At 37.4% G+C, this 15826-nt stretch overlaps 1 protein-coding gene across 1 annotated transcript in view; it reads right to left on the bottom strand.

The window, feature by feature from the left end:
* DOK6 (docking protein 6) overlaps window positions 1-15826 on the bottom strand; it is a 389456-nt gene that overhangs the window by 240117 nt on the left and 133513 nt on the right. The window lies entirely within an intron of this gene.

The raw sequence follows: 15826 nt of genomic DNA, 5'->3' as shown, positions 1-15826 counted from the left end.
ACAAATTAGTTTCCTTAAAACTGGATTATTGGAAAGCAAACATACTGAAGTAAAAGTTCTATGCTAATTGAGCAAAACCTGTGACCTGTGCAAGAATAGAAAAATAAACAAAAGGAAAACAGCAAAATTAATTATCACATTATTTGAAGTAAGAAGATCCTGGTAATCTACCTTCTATTATTAGGGAAGAATAAGGCACAGCAGGCCCAAAACAGGAAATGCAGTAGAGGCACTAGTTAGAATTTCATTAAAGTGGTATGAATAAATAAGAAATAACAAGGATTCTAATACAATAGTACTTGTGTGAATTAATAATACTGAAAATACATAAGATATCATAAGTATACATTCATATAATGCTCACAAGTGCAAAGAGTCCAACTAATCATTGTAATGGCAGCTCCAAGAGGAGGAAAGATGAGTGAGATCAAAAATAGGGATAAGAGGAATTTTTTAAAAATTCAAAAATAATAAACACTTGTTGTGCCAAAAATCTACCGGAGCTGTAATTAGATTAAGTCAAACTTTGCAAATGAAGTTTGAAACATCAGAAAAGTTAATAAAAAGGAATGTAGAAAGGAAAGAAGTAAGAAATGGAGAGGAGAAAAGAAGTGGGGGAAGGGACCAGAGGGAGGGAGATTACATTATATAAGAAGAATCCTGAGTGTTTGAAATTCTTGCACATTAATTGCTTTGAGCAATCACATAATTGGCACAACTTACAATTTCTCTGAATTCATCTTCACCTCAGGTATCTATGGCTGGATGTACAACAGCTGTTAACATAATGCCAGAATTAGGTTCCTCTTGTAAAGGATGCAGAATGGAAATGAATTCTGGTGAGAACATTAATATGTATCATCATAAAGTATAAACATAAGCTCAGAGAGCTGATGATTAATATTTTCTTAAGAGAAATTCTCCAGGGATGTTTGATTTCTTCAGAAGAGTCTTCCAAAAGATGACGTTTCTCTAGTTTGTCCTTGAAAGAGTCAGTGGGTTTCTAGGATCCTCTGGATCCTTCTACTTTGCCATTCTCCCATGCTTCTCTCATCTAGAGTCCCAATAGGATGTCCTCCCCTCTGTCCCAGTTTCCTGGTAAGTGAAGGCATTTGTGGGACATGCCCTTTGGGCTAGTATGCAGATATAAGTGAGTATATACCATTTAACTCTTTCTGCTTCTGGGTTAACTCACTCATGATCATTTCTAGTTCAATCCATTTGTCCACAATTCCAGGAACTCCTTGTTTTTAATAGCCTAGTAGTATTCCATAGTGTAATTGTACCACAGTTTCTTTATCCATTCTTCTACTCAGGGACACTTAGGCTGTTTCCATGTTCTGGCTATTATGCAGATTTGGGCCCAGGGGTCCCGCTCAAACTATGGCACCAGCCAAGGACAATACAGGCCATAAACTTCAAACCCCTACACAGATCTACCCAATGGACAGGACATTTTCCACAGTTGAGTGGAGAGTGGGGTCTGACTTTCACACATACTCAGGTGCCTCATATTTGACCATGTCCCCTGAATGGGGAGGCCTGGTGGCACTCAGAGGAAGGATAGCAGGCTACCAAGAAGAGACTTGATACACTATGAGCATATACAGGGGCAGGAGGTCCCCCTCAGTCACAGTCATAGGGGAGGGAAGTAAGGGGAAAATGGGAGGGAGGAATGGGAGGATACAAGGGAGGGGATAATCATTGAGATGTAATATGAATAAATTAATAAAATAAAAGTTTTTAAAAAGAGTCAGTGTTTTAAAGTTAGGGAGGACTGCTGTTCCCTGCTGGCTTGAGGAGGGAGAAAACCTCATGTCTAGCTTTGGAACAGGATGCAGTTATCATGATCCTAACTCAGTACTGTAGCTGTTACAGTTCTTTTCACAGGAGAACCTAACAGCATGGAATATTCCTTCTAGAATTATTGGATGAAAGCATCTTTGCCACTCAACTTCAGCCTTGTGAAATCCATAAATAGACTGGGGTATGCTTTGACCTACACAGTATGTACATAAATGAGAGCCCCACCTTTGTCTATGGTAATTGGTTACTCCGCAGAAGAAATTAGGGGTAATACTGTACCCCTAATATTGTCAGTGGCTGAGCTCTATAATAAACTCAGGTTAGCAATAGGGATGGTATTAATCAAATCAGTTCACTTGTAGAATCCAGCTAGAGTAAACTGCCGGCCCACTTCAGACTAGGCAAGCCTAGCTCCAAGATGGTCAAATACAAAGTTGGAGGTGGTTACAAAACTTTCTGAAAAGACAGAACTATAAAAGACTAGCAGAATCCTGGAGATCAAGTTAAACTTCACTTTCACAGAATACATGTGAAGTTAGCTGGACTCAAAACAACAGAAAAAGAAAAATGGGAAAATTGCCTGTTTATGGCAGATATTTCCAATATGTACAAGGTGTGCTTCTGTGTGCTTGATGGACTGGTTAAAAAACACGTCTCAAATATTTTCCCAAAATCAACAAAAGCAAATAAACTAACAAAAACATTACTTTTCTAAACACCATATAACAGAATGTATGCCATTTTATCAAATTATTTGAAGGCAGTGATTTTAGGTTAAGAATATAAACATTGCCCAGGCTCCATCCCTCCTTAGATCCCAGAGGCAGTAGCCATCAGAAAACACCAGGTGAGAGCCCCTCCCCCGACTCCCTGCCTGTAGGTCCCACTGGGCAAACCAGCAGTGGTGAGCCAGGTCCCAGGCTCCAGCCCTACTGGCAGTCCCAGAGTCAGCATCCGTAAAAGACTACCAGGTGAGACCCCAATTAAAATTAAAACTTGGGGTACAAAGCTAAACAGAGATTTCTCAACAGAGGACTCTTGAATGGCCAAGAAATACTTGAAGAAATGCTCAGAGTCCTTAGTTATCAGGGAAATGCAAAATAAAACAACTCTGAGATTCCATCATATACCTGTCAGAATGGCTAAGATCAAAAATTCAACTGACAGCACATGCTGGCAAGGATGTGGAGGAAGGAGAACACTCCTCCGTTGCTGGGGAATGCAAACTGGCACAGCCACTTTGGAAATTAATCTGGCACTTTCTTAGAAAACTGGGAATAGCTCTACCTCAAGGCCTAGCTATACCACTCTTGAGTATATACCAAAAAATATTCCACTATACAGCAAAGAGATTTGCTCAACTATTTTCATAGGAGTGTTATCCATAATAGACAGAAATCGGAAACAACCCATATTTCCTTCAACTGAAAATGGATAAAGAAAGTGTGGTGCATTTCAGCTATTAAAAACAAGGAAATCATACTTTCAGGCAAATGGATAGATCTAGAAAAGATCATCCCGAGTGAGGTAACTCAGACCAAGAAAGACACATATGGAATGTACTCACTAATAAGTGAATATCAGCCATATATTGCATGATAACCACACTACAGTCCACAGTCCCAAGGAAGCTAAGTAACAAGGATGCCCCAAGAGAGGTTTCTAGAACCCTACTCAGAAGAGGAGATAGACTAGACATTGGAAGTAAATGAAAAGGGGGAACTGGGTATTAGAAAATGTGTGGAGGAGCACAAGGGTGGTGATCAGATATGCAGAGAACGGAGGTGGCAGGTGAGAGCTTGGAAGGAAGGGAAATCAAGGGTCAGGATGCACCTCTGGGACAACCCGGAGGCCTGAAACAGATAGGCTCCTAAGCAGATATGGCTGTAACTCTAGCTGAGAATCCTAGCAGCAGGGGACTAAAGCGATTACCTCCTAGCCACGCAATACTTTCAGTGGAGAGAGTGGGACCCTAACCTACCCACAAAACCTTTGACCCAGATTTTACTGTGCCTACAAGATATGCAGGGATAGAGATGGAGCAGAGACTGTGAGGATGGCCAACCAATAACTGGCCCAGCTTGAGACCCACCCCATGAGAGAGAGCCAAGCTTTGATGCTATTAATGATACTCTGCTATTCTTGTAGACAGAAGCCTAGCATAACTGTCTTCTGAGAGCCTTCACCCAGCAGCAGATCAAAACAGATGCTAAGACCCACAGCCAAACATTAGTTGAAGTTTGGGGAGTCTTGTTGAAGAGTCAGGGAAAAAACAGTAGGACCCATATAGGACAAGAACTCCACAAAAAGGCCAATGGAGGCAACTAACCTCGACCCCATGTGGCTTACAGTAAATAATGGACCAACGAAAGAGCATGCATGGATTGGATATAAGCCCCCAATACATACGTAATTAAGGGCAGCTTGGTCTTCATGTGGGTACCCTAGCAAGTGAAGTGGGGGCTGTCTCTGAAATGGACTCTATTGCCTGCTTTTGGATCTCTTTTCCCTGGCTGGGCTGCCTTATCCAGCTTCAGGGGAGGAGAATTCACTTGGTCCTGATATGTTGTGGTGGGTTGGTAAAGAGAGTGGTCCTTTTCTGAGGAGAAGGGGAGAGGGGAGATGGGGAAGAGTGAGAGAGGGGGAGAGAATACGGAAGAGATGTGGGAGGGGCTGGGATTGGATGTAAAGTGAAAAAATAAAAACATCAATATAATAAAAAAGGAAGAATATAGTTATATCATATAGACGATATATAGAAATAATAGGAGAAAAGACAAAGTATTGAATATGCTCAATATTCAAAACTATTATAATTTCCAAATATTTTTAATTCATTGGTTTAAATTCTGTATTGATACAGAAATAAGGTTATTTTTATATATGGGTATAGAGCTTTATACATTGATTCAAATTTAAGGTCATTTTGGTACACATATGTATGTTTGTTTTACTCTAGTATGAGGAATTGGACCTATAGAACTTATTTACAAATGTAAGGTTTAATTCAAGTCCTGTTAAAAACACTATTACAAATTGTTTAGGATAACTGACTTAAACAATTTAATAGTTAATCAGTCAGGACAAAGGTCATGTCAGATACTACTCTACTTTACTATAGATGATAGATAGATGACAGATAGATAGATGAGATAGACAGATAGATGATAAATATGGTTATACACTATATGAATAGATAGATGCTCCTTTAAAAAACTTCAGAGACCTACAGAATATGACATTTAAAGATTTTTTAAAAATTTAACTTAAGGCCTGTTTTTCTTGAGACATGTCAGCTCAGCTCCTGGCAACACCTCCAGCCCTCCTCAACAAAGATGATGAACATCATAAAATCTCCATTTACAGATAGCTTCATTAATGGCAATCTAGCTACTAGGCAAAATGCCTCAGCTTTCTCTACAGACATTATGCCTTCCAAAATGGACACAATTTGGACGCAGGATGAGTTGACTGCCAAGTTCTGCCATGACAGGGTAAGCAAGTCTTTGATATTTCCTGTTTCACAATTATGTCTGCTAGATATTCTGGGCCAGAAGGCTGAAGATGATGCTCCAAAGTTGTAGAAAGAGAATGGGTGACTGACCAGGCAGTAAACTGTCCCTGTCATCTCTTGGTTTTGGAAGCTTCATGCTTGTACTTCCTACTTAAGTAATAATTTTATTCCTTCTCAAGTCCCTGATGGGGCTAAAGACTAGATAATTACAGTTTCACAGTTAAGCTTAAGTTGCTTAGGATTAAAGAAATGTTTTAAGGTTGTTTTTTTTTTAGTAGATGAATACAAGATATGATAGAGAATTATTTAGGTATAAAACTTTAGACTCACCAAGATAGGATAAGTAGTATTTTCTTCTAGGTTTCCAAATACAAATGAGCTGAATGTTGTGAATGTAACTTTTACATATGGCCTTCCTCTTTGTTTCATAACTGTTCTTACTGTATATAGTTTATTATGAATAAATAATGTTCATATGCATTTGGAAAAAAGGAATGCAAACATCTGCCAGCCATTCAACACATTTTGCCAAGTCTCTGGCCTTACAATACTCTAAAATTTAATGACCCATTTTCAAGTCATCAAATATATTTTGTTGTTGCTTCTGACTATAAAAAAGAATTGTTCAAAGGCCAATGAAATTTTAGTACTGTTTAATATGTCTAATACTGTTGTTTAATATGTTTATTATTTGAAATTGCTGAAGTTCAAATAGTAAATCTGTTAAAATAAATACAAGGTATAATTATTATTTCATGAACAAAATATGCTAAGTAGTTTTTAATAGTGAAGTAGAAAGTACTATTTAAGAATATATTATCATTGTTGTATTTTCCAGTCATAGAATATGAGTGAATTTGCATTAGTTTCACAAAGGCAAAGAATCATTTGCTCTCTGGGACACAGCATTTCATCTGCTGTCTTTTCATGCTATTGCACAATTAGGCTGATGTGACTGATGGATAAAAGGTGATCATTTAAACAGCCAAAACCACTGGGCATGGTGGCATATGCCTATCATACTAGCATTGGGAAGCAGAGGCAGGTGCATTTCTGTGAGTTCAAGGCCAGCCTGGTCTACAAAGCTAGTTCAGGACAGCCAAGGCTACACAGAAAACACCTGTCTCAAAAAAAAAAAAAAAAAAAGCCCAAACTACTCAGAATATTCTGAAATACATTGGATCTAATCTGTGAAGTGTAAAAATGCATAAACAAAATTGCAGTCCTGAATATTCTTTTACATATATGATTTATGAAGCAAAATGACTCTTTTAAAGTTACAAGCTACCTTTGTTTTCCAAACTCTTGTCATATTTTGGTACAGCTGACACAAAATGTTTCCTTGGTTTCTTACAGGTATCATATCCTCTGAAGCAGAAATGAACTGAACAATGTGATCCTGTTACTTTTTATGTCGTATGGGGACTGTCTTCTCACTCTTTGTGCTAGGATATTATTTGCATTTACAGAAGGGAAATTTTAAATTAGGCTATTTATTTTTTCTTCTACACATGCCATTATAACAAGTTGCTATGGAGCTGGAGAGATTGCTAAGTGGTTAAGCACACTGGCTGTTCTTGCAGAGGACGTGAGTTCAGTTCCCATATGGAGACTGACAACCATCTGTAACTGCAAGTGATACAACACCCTCTTCTGGCTTCTATAGTTACCAGATATTGAAATGGTCCACAGACATACAGAGAAGCAAAACACCATATCTACAAAATAAAAGTAAATCTTTGGGTGCTGGGGAGATGGTTCAGCAGTTAACAGCACTGCCTTCTTTTTCAGAGGTCCAGAGTTCAATTCCCAGGAACCACATGGTGGGTCACAACCACCTATAATGGGATCTGATGTCCTCTTCTGTCATGCAAGCATGCATGCAAATAGACCACTCATATACATAAAAATATCAAAATGATAACAATAAAATATTTAAAAACTAAGTTACCTGAAAAAGAAAAAATTCAGATTACTTAAAACAACTGAGTAAGGCTGAGGATGTAGCTCGGTGGTAGAGCACTTGATGAACATGTGAAAACCTCTTGATTCAATCTCTTTCACGACAATAAAAAACTGAAACAATTCCAGTATTTTTCCTAATGTAAATTACATTGCCGTGTACTCCAAGTCAAATTTAAATTTATTGTACAATGACTCTGACTCATATTACAGCAAGTTCATTGCTGTAATATGAAAAGTTATAGTAAAATATCCCACTTAAAAAGTAATTTGATTCTCAGGCATTTTTGAGTTCCACGCTATAATTCTTATTGGAGCATCTTCAGATTTAGGGAGAGTTTCGCTGACCTCCATTCACATGCTGCAAAGACCAAACTGAGGTCTGGGAGCTACCTAACATCTTCAGGTCACAGCTTAGCTGATCTGTTCTAGTCTCCTGTATCCAAGGGCTTTGCCCCTGGCTCTCTCTGCTCAGCCTGACTCAGAATCCTTCAGATACTTCACACAAATAGCTCATCACATATTGACAATTCCTTATCTTTCTTGTCCTATGTGCAACTAATTTTTCCATTTTCATTCTCATTGAGTATTTCCCCATGTACCTAGCAAGTGTAAATACGGTGAAGACAGCCAATAACAGAGCAAAACAATCCAGGATGAGAGGTGGTGTCTGACTATCTCAGAAACCACGTGTTAATAGCTGTTCTCCTTCAAGAACTGAAAACCACTTGCAGATAGAGGAATGTATAAAAATGAGAGAGAACACGGGTATACAGATTTTCCTCACATAAATGCTATTCACTCTGGAATTTCTTACAGGATTCAAGGCACATCAGGCAGTTGAGCACAATTTACATCATATCAAGAATGGGAAGCCCTAGCTAGAAAAAAATATGACAACTAAAGGAGATAAAAAAGATACAAATTGGAAAGGAAGAAGTAAAAGTATCACTATTTATGGGCGATATGATAGTATACATAAGTGACCCTAAAAATGTCACCAAGGAACTCCTATAACTGATAAACATCTTTGGCAAAGTGGCTAGATACAAAATCAACTGGAAATATCACTAGATCTCCTCTATACAAAAGACAAACAGGCTGAGAAAGAAATTGGGGCAAGAACACTCCTTATAATAACCACAAAAACCCACAAACTATCTTGCTGTAACTCTAACCAAGCGAAAGAAAGAGTTGTATGAATAAAGCTTCAAGTCTCTGAAGGAAGATATTGAAGAAGATTTCAGATGGAAAGATCTCCCATGCTCATGGATCAGTAGGAAAAACATAGTAAAAGTGGTCATCTTTCCAAAAGCAATCTACAGATTCAATGCAATTCCCATCACAATGCCAACATACTTCTTTACAGACCTTGAAAAAACAATTCTCAACTTCATATAGAAACACAAAAACCCCAAATAGCTAAGACAATCCGACACAATAAAATATCTTCTGGAGCTATCTCCATCCCTCATCTCAGGCTCTATTGTAAAGCAGTAGTAATAAAAAACTGCACAGTTCTGGCATAAAAACAGACACGTGGATCAATGAAATTGAATTGAAGATCCAAATATAAATCTACACACCTATGGACACTTGATTTTTGACAGCGAAGTCAAAGCCATACAGCGGGGAAAAGATAGGACCTTCAACAAATGTCTAACTGGATGTCTATGTGTTGAAAATGCAAATAGACCCTTATCAACCTTCACAAAATTTAAGTGCAAGTGGATTATTAATAAATGTGACCTCATGAAACTGAAGCTTCTTTAAGGCAAAGGACACTGTCAACAGAACAAAACAACAGCCTGGGAAAAGATCCCTACTAACCCAACATTGGACCAAGGTCTAATACCCAAAATGTTTAAAGAACTCAAGAAATTTAACACAACCAATCCAAATAATCCAACTAACAAATGGGGTACAGAACTAAACAGAGAATTCTCAAGAAAGGAATATGGAATTTCAGAGAAACACTTAAGGAAATGTTTAATGTCCCTAGTCATCAGGGAAGTATAATCAAAACAACTGCAATTCCACCTTACACCTGTCAACATAGCTAAGATCAAAAACTCAAATGACAACACATGCTGGCAAGGATGTGGTAAAAGAGAACACTCCTCCATTGCTGATGGGAGTACAAACTTGTACAACCTCTTTGGAAATAAGACTGGTGCTTTCTCAGAATATTTGGAATAATGCTACTTCAAGACCTCGCTATACCACTCCTAGGCATATAACTGAAAAAGGCTCCACCATACAACAAGGACATTTGTTCAACTATGTTCACAGATTTATTCATAATAGTCAGAATCTGGAAACAACCTAGATGTTCCTCAACAAAAGACTGGATAAAGAAACTGTGGTACATTTACACAGTGGGATACTACTCAGCTATTAAAAAGAAGGAAATCTTGAAATTTTCAGGCAAATGGATGGAATGAGAAATAATCACGCTGAGTGAGGGAACCCAGACCAGAAAGATACACATGGTATAAACTCATTTTCAAGCAGATATTAGACATGTAATAACAAATAACCACACTGCAATACACAGACCTAAAGAAGCTAAATAACAAGGAGGACCCTGAAGAGAATGCTTAATTCTCATGCAGAAGGGCAAATAGAGTAAACACAGAAGTGGTTGAAGAGAAGGAACAGCAGTTGCTGACACTCACACCCAATCTTTAGGGTGGAGCACAGAGAGAGAGCCAATAAATCTGGGCTGGATGTGTGGGGTCCATCCTGCTCAGATGTAGTTAATAGACTACCCTTGTGAGTCCCATAATATGGGGAGTAGAGGCTAACTCTGACAAGGACCCTGGTGCCCACTCATTGATCACTTCCCCCTTTTAGGGCAGCCTTGCCAGGCCACAGAGGAAGAGGATGCAGGCAGTCCAGATGAGACTTGATAGGCTGAGGTCAGATGTTAGGGGAGGAGGGCTACCCTTTTCTGAGGGCTGGAGGGGAGAGGGGGTATGATGCAAGGGGAGTGGAACCAGGAGATGAGGGAGGAGGCTACCATTGGGATGTAAAGGGAACACATTAAAAATTTAAAAATTCAATAAAGAATGTGATCATCCAAAAATGGAACCTTGTCTTCGTGACTTAATGTGATGTGCATGCATATTATAGCCACACAAGACAGCTTTGCTTTTTAAGAATATGTTGTAAAGTTAGCAACTTTTCATAAGATAGTTTTCACCTTTTCTTGGATGTTTGTTTGAAAAGAAATGAATGTCCTGCACCAAGGAGGACGGACGGAGTAAAAAGAGACAATTCTTTCAATATCAGGAGAAGCGGATTAAAGTGAGATTAGTGTGGCAGATGTGGTTCAGTTGCAAGGGAAGTTAGCTACCATGAAAAAAACCTGGAGTTCAATGTCCAGCACTGAACAAGTAGAGATAAAAATGAGATAGTTACAGACTGATTCAACCATCACTCTGCTAACATCAGAATTTCCATCTCTGAAACTTCATGCCATCTTATCACCATTCATCTTTTTAGAGGATTTTACTGATGCTTTCTCCCTGTGGACAGCACTCATATTTGTTTCATTAAAATTTCTTTAAACAGTTTCTTTGTCATCTGTTCAGAAATTTAAGGAAAATTTATTAGCTGGTATTATGTAAATTGTTCCTGTTCAGTTTTCATCCAGGATAAATTTGTTTTGAATATCTATTATGACAATTATATACAGCCACAGTCTCAACCCTAATGCATTTTTAATAACTTACTTCTGTTGCTAGTGATTTAAAATTCAAATTTCTTTCTACTAAGCTTAAAAAGTATATACCATTTTAAAATTGTTTCATATAAAATTCATTTATACAGTAAGATTTCTCTTATAGTAAACATGTCAAATATGTAAATGAGACCATTAATACTTGTAAGCATACTTTAGACAGGGCATAGCACACAGCTAAAAATGATGAAAAAAAAGTTGTATCCTTATCTTATTTTTTATTAACTCTTGAGTTAGATAAGAAACATTTTGATCACTTGATTCATGGCTATTAAGCATGATTGGGGCTTTTAGAGAACGTCAAAATATCTATTTTCTGGCTTAAATAAGTTATGAATTAACAAACAGAACACATATGAGAAAATTACAATCCATTTTAAGCTTTTCCAAACCCCTCTGTGGCTTACATGATAAAACCTCAAATTCTGAACAAAGGCTTCATGTTCCTTGTCAATCATTGATCATCTTTTCATGTGCCAGGTCTTCCTTGCAGGTATACCAGCACTAATCAAATCAAACTCAAATGCATATACTTTCCTCCCTATAATGCATTTTTCTCCACCATTTTTCTTTGTGCAAAAACAGTGATATTTAAGGAAGTCCCCATATATGAAGTTATTTCTTATTAACTTCTAATTATCAGGTGTGTAATTAACTGTTGCCATTTGTGGATCACTATTCATTACTATTTATAAGTCTTTTCTTCCTATGTTGCAACATTTTAAAACAATAATTAGTTATTATGCATAAGTTCTTTCTATGTCTACCTCTGTATCACTGGGATTACATGGTAGTAAAACCACACCCAGCCCTTTACCTGGGTTCTGAACAAAGTAAGCTTTTTACTGAATTATGTCCCTAGCCCTTCCATAAATCCCTGAAGGTTGTTAACCATTCTTGCCCAACCAACAGGGACAAGAGTGGTTAACAACCTTCAGGCCTTCTGTGATGCATAAATGAGATATGACACACAAATTATTTAGGGATTTATGGAAGGGCTAGGGACACCAGTGGGCAGTATTCACTTATAGAGCAGGTGTAAGGTGTTCAGTGAAAGCAAGTGACCATGGGGTTGTTGTGGGCTTGGATATGAACAACATGGTTAATAATTATGCAGATTATGCTATGATAAAGCCTATGAAATCTGGTTTTAAGTAGAATTCACAAGCTTTTGCTTTGCATATTTCAAGAAATGTCTACGCTCACTTGTAATTCCTAGGAATTGATTAGACAAATAAAAGTATACATATAATTTTGAAAGTACTCATTGATTATCACTGACATTGGTAATAATGTAGGTTAGAACATTCTTGAAAGAGAGAAAGAAAAGGGTTAACAGCACAGGCGGTTTTTTCACGGGACACTGGTTCTGCTCTTTACACCCCCAACTCTATGTAACTCCTGCTCCATTGTATCAGACATCCTCTTCTGCAAAAAGGACTGCAGACATGTGGCACACCCATACATAAAACAAACAAACAAACAAACAAAATTTCTAAAAAGTGAGGTGGGAAGCAGAAAAATAGTACTGCAAAATTTGAAAGATTCCTAAGGAAGGACCATGCAGGACAGAATTCTGGGGGGGGGAAAGAACCTCTAAAATGAGAAAAATAACATCACTATTAGACCACTACAACTCATTCTGGAAATTGTCTCTTCATAAATAGAAAGCTTTACGTACTGTACCATCAAGCTTTCAAAAACACCTATTGCTAATGACTTAGTATATGTGGCAGGTCAAATTTCACTTTCTCATGACAGTACAATGAAGACTAAAGGTGTTATTACCACACATTTTTCTTTATAGCATAGACATTGCTGACCCACAGTTTTAGTAATTTAAGATACTCAGCACAAGTTTTATCTCACTTTTTCCTGTGGTTGACTGGGAGCTGAAATAGGGAGATATGGCTGGTGTTGATCAGAAGAACAGTTAGAGCTTGGCTCCTCGGTGGTGCTATCTGAACTGCCCTGCCTCCTGCTACTTCTCAGCAACCCGATTTTCTCACAGCCACACTCTTGCACCACTTCCATTCTTCTCTTCTTGCTATAGTAGTAATTAACTCCACAACAATAATATTTGCTCAATAATTCATTTTCAGGGTGGCTTTTTTTTTGCTCTTTATTGGTGACAATAATTCACATACTCAAAATGTATTCACTTAAAGTAAACAACTCAGTGTTTTAAATCTGTATAAAATTAGAATGATTATCATCATAAAATAAAACTGCTTCCATATTTCTACTCCTGTTCAAACAGTCCAGACTGTTATATTCTTTGCAGTCCACCTTTGTACTCCCAAGTATACTCTATCACCCCATAAATCCACATAACTAATAATATCATTTTGTTACTATAAATCCATAAGAATCCATTATAGAGAGGTTTGATTTAAGTCTGACTTGTTTAATTCTGGCTAGTAAGTCTGATAGTCATCTGGTATTTTGTATGTAAGAAAGATTTTATTTTATATTCTTCTTTAGAATGTCAGAGACTTTATATTATTCCACAATTGCTATTACAAATGAACATTCCTACACATGTGCTTGTGTGAAACTGGTTTTCACTTTCATTGCATAAACTTCTAAAAGTTTAGTTTCCTGGTTAGGTATAACATTTTTAGTAAAACTGTGCAATATTGTTGCACAATTTCATAATTTATTTACTGTGCCTCTTAACCACCTTACATTTTAGTTACTTCCAGAGTTTTCCTTTGACCATTTTAATGAGTATAAAATTTATTTCCCTCTAGATTTGGTCTTGATAGATCACTAAGGATGTATCCCCATTTCATGCATCTATCTTCTGTTTCTGTGTATTTTAATGTTGTGAGGTATTTGTTCACAAGTTCACAACTTATGTCTATTTTTAAATACTGGATTGCATATCTTCTTGAGTTGTGAAATTTACATAGCCTTGATAGATATGTTTTATGACATTGTTTCTAGTCAGTAACATGCATTTTCAACTAAAAAATTGAGTTATTTGAAGGGAAAATATTTTAAATTTCGATGCAGTTTAAATTGAATTTTAAAGAATACTCCATTGTATTAAGATACTTTACTTGAGCCATTTTGCTAATAAAACAATTTTCTCTAGTGCTTAATTCTGTCTATTTTACACTTTTATTGTTTAGGTTAGAACAGTGATTGGCTTTAAGTTTATAATGTTTGTAGTGTGAATAGTGTGGTTATTACTTAACATTCAGTAGATTGTTGTGAAAAGATAGAAAAGTTGTTTTTCAACCCTGGCTACTCGGTACCTTCTGAGATGGCCCCAGGGCTGTTCTATACTTTCTGAGAAAAACACTCATACCTGTCCAGAACACCTGACAGCACATGATGTCCCGAGCTGAGCTCTTGCCCCCTCAGGGATAAAATAACTAGTAACCAATAATTTTAAAGGGCATTCTTAAGAACCAGTCATGATCCAACAACTCTGCTTAACCACCAATTCTGCTTCTGCAGGAGTATAACAGACCCAGGCTTTGCTTATTCGGGGTCTCCAGCTCAATATAGCTTGGCAGACCCCGTCGCGATGGAACAATAAAGCATCCCTTGCTGTTTGCATCGGACTGGACTCTCGTGTCTCATTGGGCTCTGGGAAGTAGGACCTAGCCCCCAGGTGTTACAGTTGAAAGATTTTCCCTATTGACTTGTCTTTATTGACTAATTGAACTGATCACCTAGATTTGGGTTTGCTGCTTACCTGTTTTATTAACTTCCATTGAGCTATACTTAAAACCCCGTACTTAAATAGCACGACCATGATTTCTGTAGTTTTAACAACTTTAATATTTCCAACTTTATTATTCTTTAATTGTAGGAGGAACTAGATCTAACTCCAGCAGGTACAGGCCTTCTTGGCAACACGCATGTGCAGAAGGGGGCCTTCATGAAGCGTGGGCCTGAGACCGACCTGAACATGCCTCAGATGCCCACAGACTGACTGCCCCCAGGCTGGAGACACCATGATGAAAACCAAGGAGAAGGAGCCACATGAGCAGCAATCAGTTTGGTAGCCAACGGGACACAGGGAGGAGGGTATAAAGGCATGACCTATTTCAGCAATAAATGCGTCTGCTTCTGCCTCTTGCCAGAGTCCCAGAGGTTGGGCCCTTGACTCTGTGCCAGCTTAACTCTGCCCCCAAGGGTCCTGGGCATGGGTCCCAGCAACACATACTGTTAAGCTTGCTTTGGTTAATTTGTTATATACATTTCCATATTAACTAATGCAATCAGTATTCAGAAAAATAACCTAATTTTAAATTTACAATTATATGGGCTAAAGCAGGCATGATGACACACACCTTTAATTCCAGCACTTGGGAAGCAGCGGTAGGCGGGTCTATGTGAGTTCGATACCAGCCTGATGTACAAAGGGAGTCAAAGACAGCCAGGGTTCAAAAATAAATAAAGAAATAAAAATTAAAATTAAAAAGTGCGATATCTATCGATTCTGAGAAAATGACAGCTTAAATATTTCATCATATATACAAATTATTTCCTTCATTTTGTTACTTTCCATAATTTTCATCAGAGAGGATTTTATGTATGATTTTATAAATTCACTCATTATTATTTGTTGGCACTATTGTTGTTTGAGTTTTTTAACAATGTAATTTCCCAAGTGTCATCTGACACTGTGAAAAAATGCAATCTATTTTACATTTTAAATTTTCCATGCCTATTGCTCACTGAATTTATTCATTATGGTATTTCTAGTTTAACAAACATTTACAACAAATAATTATGTCATCTAAGAATAGAAAGTATTTTTCCTTTTCTTTTGGAAGTTC

This window comes from Acomys minous, assembly GCF_964271855.1.
Source record: "Acomys minous genome assembly, chromosome: 4".
NCBI lineage: Eukaryota > Metazoa > Chordata > Mammalia > Rodentia > Muridae > Acomys > Acomys minous.
Note: the sequence above shows the minus strand (reverse complement) of the source record. Positions and strands in the feature narration are given on the sequence as shown.